This window comes from Haplochromis burtoni, unplaced genomic scaffold (assembly GCF_018398535.1).
Source record: "Haplochromis burtoni strain Fernald_Lab_line unplaced genomic scaffold, NCSU_Asbu1 Contig_190, whole genome shotgun sequence".
Classification (NCBI taxonomy): domain Eukaryota; kingdom Metazoa; phylum Chordata; class Actinopteri; order Cichliformes; family Cichlidae; genus Haplochromis; species Haplochromis burtoni.
Window position 1 is genome coordinate 599304 of NW_024582551.1, and position 10752 is coordinate 610055.

The 10752-nt window shown below is 46.4% G+C and overlaps 1 protein-coding gene across 2 annotated transcripts in view; it reads right to left on the bottom strand.

Annotated features, from left to right (window-relative positions):
* The window catches only part of LOC102310883 (atrial natriuretic peptide receptor 1), a 79867-nt gene that overhangs the window by 2679 nt on the left and 66436 nt on the right, over positions 1-10752 (bottom strand). The gene's annotated exons all lie outside the window — the stretch shown is intronic.

Sequence of the window (10752 nt, forward strand, 5' to 3'; positions counted from 1 at the left end):
ACCAAGGATGTTGCAGCTCTCTGGGAAGTTATTTGGTATTCTGTTTATGTGTAAATTTCAAATTGTTTAACTTACACATTATTTGGTTGCACTAAAATAGAAAATAGAAGAGAGTAACTGGAAAAAGAAAAAAATTGTACAGACAGAAACGAACTCAAAAGCACCCCCTGGTGAAAAATCACCCGAATGGCACCCTATGGCCATGTCCTCATTCTGATAGTAAAATAAGTTTTTTTTCTACTTGAGTGTTTTAAGATTTTGAGGTGATTTTTGGTGTCAGAGAGCCACCCAGTGTTCAAAAATCGCAAAGGTTTGTCTGCAAGTGTAGCAGAAATGGTGGTCCTCACTTTGATAGTGCACTCACCCGGTCCTCAGTCGTTATGCAAGACAAGAATGTGTGAGTCAGTGTGTGTGTCAGTGTGCGTCAGTGTGTGTGTCTGTGTGTGTGTCAGTGTGAGTCTGTGTGTGTGTCAGTGTGAGTCTCTGTGTGTGTCAGTGTGTGCGTCTGTGTGCGTCAGTGTGAGTCTGTGTGCGTGTGTGTCTGTGTGTGTGTGCGTGTGTGCGTGTGTGTGTGTCTGTGTGTGCGTCAGTGTGTGCGTCTGTGTGCGTGTCAGTGTGCGTGTCAGTGTGTGCGTCAGTGCGTCTGTGTGTGCGTCAGTGTGTCTGTGTGTGTGTCAGTGTGCGTCAGTGTGTGTGTCTGTGTGTGTGTCAGTGTGCGTCAGTGTGTGTGTCTGTGTGTGTGTCAGTGTGAGTCTGTGTGTGTCAGTGTGAGTCTCTGTGTGTGTCAGTGTGTGTGTCAGTGTGTGTGCGTCTGTGTGCGTCAGTGTGAGTCTGTGTGCGTGTGTGTCTGTGTGTGTCTGTGTGTGTGTCAGTGTGCGTCAGTGTGTGAGTCTGTGTGTGTCAGTGTGAGTCTCTGTGTGTGTCAGTGTGTGTGTCAGTGTGTGCGTCAGTGTGTGTGTCAGTGTGTGTCTGTGTGTGCGTCAGTGTGAGTCTGTGTGTGTGTCTGTGTGTGTGTGTGTCTGTGTCAGTGTGCGTCTGTGTGTGTCAGTGTGTCTGTCAGTGTGTGTGTCAGTATGAGTCTGTGTGTGTGTCAGTGTGAGTCTGTGTGTGTGTCAGTGTGTGTCTGTGTGTGCGTCAGTGTGAGTCTGTGTGTGTGTCTGTGTGTCTGTGTGTGTGTGTGTGTGTCTGTGTGTGTCTGTGTGTGTGTCAGTGTGTGTGTCAGTGTGAGTCTGTGTGTGAGTCTGTGTGTGTGTCAGTGTGTGTGAGTGTGTGTCAGTGTGAGTCTGTGTGTGTGTCTGTGTGTGTGTCAGTGTGTGTCAGTGTGTGTGTCTGTGTGTGTGTCTTCCTGCCCTTTTGTGGCTTCACTGTGTTGTGCACGGTGAACCAATACAGGGATTAAACCATATATTGGGTGTGGGGGAGATTACCATTTTATGACCAGGATGTTGTTAGAAACAGTTGGAAGTCACGCACACACACACACACACGTTCTTGCACATGCATACAGATGCTTACACATACACACATAGTGCCTTGTCTTAGAACCATTGGGGGGTTTCACGGTGGGAGGTGCTTGTGTTGTGTTGTGTTTTGTAACAGTTGTCAATAAATAGCTGCCAGCGAGCTGCTCTTTGAAGGACTTTGGGCTGGACACAGGTGAGGAGCTCCAAGAGCTGGTTCTTGACTAAAGACTTCCCTCGCTAGCGGGTTGAAGATGTTCTGTTAAGTCTTCTTTTCTTCATGATGAATAAGTCTCTAGACCCTCACGGCCCCCCTCCTGGACCCCCTGCAGTTTGCATACAGAGCCAACAGGTCTGTAGACGACGCCATCAACATGGCCCTACACTTCATCCTGCAGCATCTGGACTCCCCAGGAACCTACGCCAGGATCCTGTTTGTGGACTTCAGCTCTGCCTTCAACACCATCCTTCCAGACCATCTCCGAGGCAAGCTTTCCCAGATGAATGTGCCTGATCCCATCTGCCGGTGGATCACTGACTTCCTGACGGACAGGAAGCAGCACGTGAGGCTGGGAAAGAATGTCTCGGACTCCCGGACCATCAGCACCGGCTCCCCTCAGGGCTGTGTTCTTTCTCCTCTGCTCTTCTCCCTGTACACCAACTGCTGCACCTCCACCCACCAGTCTGTCAAGCTAATCAAGTTCGCAGATGACACCACCGTTATTGGGCTCATCTCGGACGGGGACGAGTCTGCCTACAGGAGGGAGGTTGAACGTCTGGTGACCTGGTGCAGCCACAACAACCTGGTGCTGAATGCCCAGAAGACAGTGGAGATTATTGTGGACTTCAGGAAGCACACAGCCCCACTCCCCCCCATCATCCTGACTGACACCCCCATCACCTCTGTGGACTCATTCCGCTTCCTGGGTACCACCATCACCCAGGACCTGAAGTGGGAGCCCACCATCACCTCCGTCATCAAGAAAGCCCAGCAGAGGATGTACTTCCTGAGGCAGCTGAAGAAATTCAACCTGCCAACACGGACGATGATGCAGTTCTACACTGCAATCATCGAGTCCATCCTCACCTCCTCCATCACCGTGTGGTACGCTGGAGCCACTATCAGGGACAAACAGAGACTGCAGCGTGTTGTGCGCTCTGCTGAGAAGGTGATTGGCTGCAGACTCCCATCTCTGCAGGACCTGTACACCTCCAGGACACTGCGGCGTGCAGCTCGGATCTCAGCTGACCCTTCTCACCCTGGACACAGTCTGTTTGACCTGCTCCCCTCAGGCAGGAGGCTCCGGTCCATTCGCACCAGAACCTCTCGCCATAAGAACAGTTTCTTCCCCTCTGCTGTTGGACACATGAACAATAACCGTATGACTGTTCCCACCACTAACACATGACCCTACGCTGTGTTCACTGCATCATTCCATGTTTGGCACTGATCACCACCTGCACTCATGTATATATCTACGTAGCACTTTAATTATTATTCTTATTTTTATTTTCATGTCTATTTAAGCGCAATTTATGACACTATGTTTCCACTGAAGCACCGCAGCAATTTCCTAATGTTGTAAACCTGCTCAACATTTGGCAATAAAACCCTTTCTGATTCTGATTCTGATTCTGATTCTGATTCTGATTCTAAACTAGCGGGGCCTGTGGAAACACAGACCCAACAGTTGTAACTTGTCCTGCCGTCTAGGCAAGTTTTCTGCAGGAAAAGGGTCCTAATGTCAATGTAATGTTAATTCGACTTTATCTGGATAACAATAAATCAGGTAACACGAGAAGTAAAGGAATTGATGCTTTATTCTCAGTATGTCCTGACTGTGTAAAACCTTAGACATTCCTCAGATTACTAAATATTACAAGTAACAGTTAAAAAAGTGATCTGGGCAAAAAGTGCTTGAACCTCTGACTCACTTTGCAGATGGGCTGGTGAACCACATGACTGTGGCTCCTGTACTAGATTTTAAGCAGCACTTGCAGGAGTCTTCAGTCACTCCTGGCATGTCCTCTCCTCAGACTGTGAGTTTGGACCCTGATGAGCTCACACTGAGCTGCCTGCTGCCCACATAGGAGGAGGTAAGAGCCCGAGGCAGGTCACTGCAGGACTCCACTCTGAAATAATGAGTTAAGTTAACCTCCTGCAGTACTGCTAAAGAGCTCTAAATAAGCAAGTTTATAATTTAACAGCTGAACTTGAACTTTTATATAGTAGGTTCAGTTTCAAGACTCTTTATTCGCCACATGCATAGTTATACAAGTAGAACACGCAGTGAAATGTAACCTTGACACGCTCCTTGACTTGTGCAAAAGGGGGGAGAGAAGAAGAACATTATATAATATACTGCAATAGTAGCATGTATGCAGCAAGAATTCTGTACATTAAGTGAATTAAATTAGACAATATGAACATATTTAAAATTTAAAAAGAATTTGAAATGTACATTGTACCGATGGGTTTCTTCGGTCTAAAGCTGATTTACAGATCTCACCATTCTGCTCAGAATTTCTTATACCTTGAATTTGACAAACATAACAGGAGCTGAAACTCAGACTGTAACTCACCAAAACCAAAGTGACTTCAGGAGATTGTTAAACTAAAGAAAAGTAGCAGGAAGTTCTAACTACACTCACACTGCTGTGGACATCTTTCATTTTCTAAAGGTGAGAATGTCCTGATGGAACATAGTGCAGGTACGGCAGGTTTATCCGTACAGCAGCTTTCACACACGATTCAAAGTGCTTTGCAGAAAAAAACAAGAACCAAAAATAAAAGAAAGACGAAACAAAGGCAGAAATAATACTATTAGTAACAGCATCAACAATAAAAACAACAATAAAACAGCGATGGTGCAGATTTCTGATTAGTTAAAAGCAAACACTCAGTTTTGGTTGGAGACGTCAGACCTCGATGGTTCCTCCTTCAGTCAACTCTACACGATATAAAATGAGCTCCTTCAAATCTCACTGGGGCACAAAATCTGTCAGAGTAGTTGTATGTCTGAGACACCAACAGGCTGATTTATTTACAGCTCTAATAGGAACTCAGGTCCTTGTCCACGATTGTGGTTTTTCCCACAGGTTGACGTCTTTCGTGCCCTGGATTCAAGATGTCAACTAAGCTGCATCGATCACAGCTGTTCCCGGGATTATCAGGTTGAGTCCTTTTTGAAAATCTTTCAATATGAAGGATTTTTGTTTCAAATGGGTCAGTTTGAGATGCAAAGACGAATCTACTGCTTTTTGTTGTTTGTTAGTTTGATTGTTTTTGGCCTTTTGTTGACTTTTATTTCCTTGAAAGAGTAGTTGTCAAACAGCTCGGTGATTTTTGAGGTGATTTCAAATCTACATTTGAGTAACAACAACATAAGACACGATTCTTTTTGTTGTACATTATCATCTTTAAATGTGAATCTGAAATAAAAACAGTAACTGATGTCTGATAAAAACATTTTACATTTTTTACTTTCTAAAAATGAAGCATCACAGAGAGTTTGTTGAGAACAGTCGGGGGAAATCTTCAGCTCCGTCTCTGTATTGTTGTCATCAAATTAACTGGGACTGTCTTTAAGGCCTCATTAAAGCCCACTTTCTCTTGATTGGCTAACTTCCAGAAGCCCGCTGAGGGGCTGTGCACTATCGTATAAAGAACTGTGCTGTGGAACAGTTTTCTGTTTCTCTCGTCTGTTTTCTTGTGTATGTTTGTGGTTATTTTTCAGTTTTCTCTTTAATGTTGTTTCATTTCTTGGCCTGATCTGTAGCTTTGTTCTGTGCGTCTGTTTTTAAAAGGTGCTGTAAATAAAGTTATTCTGTCACAGCAGATTATCTCCCACTAAAGTCCAGATGAACAGAATTTCTTACCTGATGATTGAGCGTCTGAAGTATGAGGTGTGTATCACTGCACACTTTATTTAACCTGAATGTGTGACATCAGAACATTGTGTATGTATATAACCGGACAAGAGGCCCATTTATAACATGAAGGATAGCATGTAGTTCATGTGGTTTTCCAGCAGAGGGCGCTACTAACACAACAGCCCTGTCGGGATGTGGGAAATTCCTCCCTCTCCAGAGCTCCTACGTAGTTACTGACCTGAGGTGCATATTTCTGCGTTTTTCATCATTTATGCTTAAAATGTAATGTTTTTAAATCTTGTTAATCTATGAGAAATGTGGAAATCGAAATTTCGACTTTTGTCCTGTGACTTACAAATTCACCGGATTGTTAATAATAGTTATGTAAATCAATTCCATATCCATAATTACATACTGGGTTGTTTGTGGTTGTGTGTGTGTGTGTGTGTGTGTGTGTGTGTGTGTGTGTGTGTGTGTCTGTGTGTGTGTGTGTGTGTCGTGTGTGTGTCGTGTGTGTGTCGTGTGTGTGTCGTGTGTGTGTGTCTGTGTGTGTGTCTGTGTTTCCCCGGACCAGATTGGACCTCGCTTCTGACTGATCATTTCCGGGGTTTGCAGTCTCTCTCGTCTTTCCCGCAGTGACTGCACTTCGGTCGGTTTTCTCCTCCGTGTGTGAGTCGGGACCCTGAGAGCAAACACAGAGCTGCCTGCTGCCTGCTGCGGGAAGAGGTAAGAACCTGAGGCTGTCTGACCGCTGCAGAACTTTGCTCTGAAATCTCAAACTTTAAACTTCCGTACGTGTCGGAGCAGATTTCTGAACAGCTGAAACAACTGAAGGTGGGGCGTGAACAAACATTACCCCACTTTTAAATCGGCTCATAGTACACCCGAAAAATAGCTTTTAATTGATTAGAATCTGAACTTTAACACGTGTTTGAGTTTCATTTTCAGTCTTCTGTCCTTTTGTTGTTCGCCTTGTAATCGGAAGGTATCCGGTTCGAGCCCCGGCTTGGACAGTCTCGGTGGTTGCGTCCTTGGGCTACTGGTGGTGGTCAGAGGGCCCGGTGGTGCCAGTGTCCGGCAGCCTCGCCCCAGGGTGGCTACAGTGTAGCTGCCATCACCAGTGTGTGGATGACTGGATGTGTAAAGCGTACAAATACAGGCCATCTGTTATCACGTCTCTGCTTATTCTCCTTTTAATCACTAAAAAAATCTCAGGGAACATCGAACTAGGTGAGTGCTGCCTCAGCCAAACACAGGGGCTTTCATTCAGAGTGCTTTAACGGAGTTTTGTGGGTTGCCAGGTTTGCAAACCATTACATTTGTTAAGCGTACACGAGCAGCTGTTTGTGATCCTGCAGAGCCGCCTCCTCTGTCAGAGCTGATCGTGTTACAGAGGAGAGGGAGCCACCCTCACATTTCCCATGTTATTGGACAGCCTGTGATGATGAGGTGAATGCTGCTATAAAAGCGCTGCAGGAAGCTGCTGACACCTCTGATACACGTAAAAGATGCTACAGGCTGAAACTGTCTGCGTCTTTGCTCTTCAGCTCCACCTCCTCCACCCAGGGCTGGATGGATTGGCACCCCTCCCCTATCTTCGCCGTGCGCACAGGCAGCCTGTAGAAAAAGTTCAGTGTGGAGAAGATGGAGCTGAAAATCTGAGAGAAAACAAGAAGAAAGTAAAAATAACAGCAGAATTAACGACAACAGTAGTAACAGTAGTGAGCAGACCTCACAGCAGGCCGCGGCTGCACCAGCTGTGGAGACGTGAGGAAGATGAGACTAACGTGGTGAGAAAACAGGTGGAGGGAAGCAGAGATTGAAGGATTCGGCTAAATGAATGGCAGCTCTGACCATGAGCTAAGACTCGACTAAGAACTGACCCTGATCAAACCCCGCTTTGATATTTATAATCGAACAAAATCAAATGAAGCTTCATCATCCTCCGAGCGTCGCTGTGATCTGTGTGATTGATGGGTGCGAATCCAAAACAAAAGACAACGATTTCGATTTGAACTTGATCACATTAAAAAGTTGACAGTAGAATTTCTCATTTAAAAAGCTTCGTGCTGCGTTATTAAAGCTGCCCGCGCGGCTCCTTGTTCAGACGGCTTCACCCGCGTGTGCGAGGTGGAGGAGAAATACCCCGGATTACACCAACAAAGGTGGATGCAAATACTGTAACATGAGGTCACGTGGTCGGGGTTGGTTTAAGCTGATTGGATGAAGCTGCGGGTGAGTGAAGGAGCAGCTTTCTCCACAGTCACACCTGCAGCGCTTCCTGTTACCTGCTCGCCGGTTTCATGCTTCCTCTTTTATTGGCTGTGCCTGACCAGGACGCAGCCTCGTGCAGAGCGTTTAGAAATCTGCAGACTACAGAGTTCAACGCAGTTTGGACACATCTACCTGTGTTGGTCAAGGAAGTAGTTTCGTGAGGTCACTTCCTGTGACAGTCATGGGAACCGGAATGTGAAGTTTTGTGGTTTAACTCGAGAGACACAGGACGCGAGGCCCTGAGCTGCTGTTTGCAGAAACACGCCCTGTGCTCGGCGGCTCCAGATCCACGCCTCTGTGGGTCATCAGTGTTTGCACATTGACTTTATTGTTTTCTTTGTGATTATTGATGATCGGCTGTTTCAGGTCGAGCTTGTTTTTCAGGTCATATGACACTCTGACTTTGAGCAAAGTGCATGCAAATGTTATTGGGCGCACGATGCTGCGGGATTTGTGGAGCCTGCTGTGTCTGATTCAGTCACAAGTTCATCTCAGACTCCGTTTCAGCTCTTATCTCAGCAGCGTGTGAATGTTTGAGCTGATATCCTGACGCCAGTGTGCTCAGACTCACTCACTGTGTGATGTGTTTGCTCTTCAGGGTTGTGGTGGATTCAGCAGAGGACGAGGTTTCGTGTTTCTGGTCGTGGCTCATAAACATGTCGCCAGAGTCTTTACAGACCTGGAATTTATGGAAATATGGAGATAAAATGACTAAAAGGCAGGCAGCAGACTAACCCGGCAGGTGAACCTAAACCCCGGCAGGCCTCTTATTGGTGAAACCTTTGCACCACCCAGAGACTCGTGCTCTGCTGTGGAGGTGTCAGCCAGTCGTTTACAGAGACTTTGTTAGGGTCTGTGTTCAATAATCAATAACTGCCATCAGGCGGCTTGTATTGATTAGCTGTAGAAACAGGAGATGCTGACAGATGTCAGTAAAAAGCTGAACCAGCGTGAAGAAGTCTTCCCTCAGAGTCGGTTCTTTTTTTCTTCATTTGAAATCAAACGTGATAAAAATTGTTTTTTAAGGTTATTCTCAGCTTTTCTCTTTTCCTGATACACTTCCTTCTTTCCTTTAATAAGCCCCGCCCTCTCTATGCCATCATCTGCAGTAATTCGCTGACATCATGTCTAAGAAGGCCGGAAACCGCGGGCCAGAGATGGAGGGGCTGTTGGAGGCATCGATCATCCGGATCCCTCCGCATCACTACATCCACGTCCTGGACCAGAACACCAACATCGCCCGAGTGGAGATCGGACCGCTCACCTACATCCGCCAGGACAACGAGAGGTCAGAGGAAGCCGCCCTCCGGCTTCAGCAGGAAGACCTCTGACATTCAGGCTTCCTCGGGAGGAGCTCAAAACTTCATAACATCAAAGTCTTCTCCTTTTTTTCCCCCAGAGTGCTTTTCACTCCGGTGCGCATGGTCATGGTGCCTCCTCGTCACTATTGTGTGATCGCCAACCCCGTGGCCCGCGATGACGACAACCAGGTCCTGTTTGACCAATCTGGACAGGCCAAGCTGCGTCACGCCGACCTGGAGATCCGCCTGACCCAGGACCCGTTCCCCCTGTACCCCGGGGAGGAGATGCAACAGGTTTGTTCATTTATTTCACGGGAATTGAAACTTTATCAGGGAGACATAATGAAGATGAAAACATAAAGAAGTTATTAAAAAAGGATGAAAAGTCAGGCTGCAGGCTTCCAGAAACTGACCAATCAGAAGGAAGTGGGCGGTGCAGAGAATAAATCAGGCTTTTGAACTGAATCATGAACAGCTGAAAAAGTTCAATTTAACATTAAAGAAGAAGAAACTCTTTCACTGCGCGTTCTGTCGTGGAAGGAGGAGTCACTGAAGAGTTTCTTTGTTCTCGCTGATTCGAATGACGATTTTTGGCCTCCAGGACGTGACGCCGCTGCAGATCGTGTACCCCGACACGGCTCTGCGTCTGCAGGCTCTGCTGGACTTTGAGGTGGAGGGAGGAGAGAAGAGAGTAGCTGGAGACGAGTGGCTGTTCGAAGGACCCGGTGTGTACTGGTTTGACTGGTTGTCAGAACAAATACTTCATTGATTTGCATTTTCCTTTTAATCTGCGTTTCTGAAAGCACGGCACGAGCTGCAATTACGATATATATCTCTCGTCTGGTTTCAGGGACCTACATCCCCAGGAAGGAGGTGGCCGTGCTGGAGACCATCAAGGCCACGGTGATCAGGGAGAACCAGGCCATCAGGCTGAGAGCTCGCAAGGAGGGCAAGGACAGAACCGGAGTCAACAGAGTGACAGGTAACACTCACCTGTGAGCACCCCTGAACTGTTTGAAGCTCCGCCCCCAAATGTACCCAAGAAGTCAGTTCACAGAGAGAAAGATCAAACTAAACAACTTTTTTTTGCATCTTGCACATGTGGAACTTATTTGTTTCCCTTTTTTCTTCTCTTGGTGGTTTTGGATGCTCAGATTTTCCTGCATTTTGTAATGAATCAACTTCACTTTGGCGTCACATAAAACCTTCAATCAAAGCTGATTATGATTAAACAGTAAAAATGAAATGAATACAAGAAATGAGGTTGGCTCTGCCTATTTCAGCTCCATACTTTTATTAATTCACTCTATTAGAATAGAATAGAATAGCCTCTTTATTATTATTCAGAACAAAACTTTGGGGCATTTACTCGTCATCAGACGATACATACAGGTATGAAAGAAATCTCTCTGATGTACAAAAGGATATCAGGGAAAACAGGGTGGCTTTGCATGATTGTAGTTCAAAATGATACTTAGTTCATCCTGTGTGTGAAATAAGCTGTTTAAGCTCCTCCTCCGTGAAACGTTGGGTTATGGTTCCCCTTTAAGCCCGAGGCTCACGGGGACTTCCTGTTTCCTCTGCAGATTCAGAAAAGATTCGTTTTATGTTCAAGTGTCACGAACTGTCTCACCTGTGTCTGTGGCTCAGGTGAGGAGTGGCTGGTCAGTAAGGTGGGCGCGTACCTTCCAGGCGCGCACGAAGAGGTGATTGACATCGTCAACGCTTTCATCCTCACTGACAAGGTAACCCCGCCCCTCATAGACGCCCTGAAACGACGCCCTGCTCTTCACCTACACCTTCTCCCACACTGCAGCACTAAAGCCTGCACGGCCAGCACACAC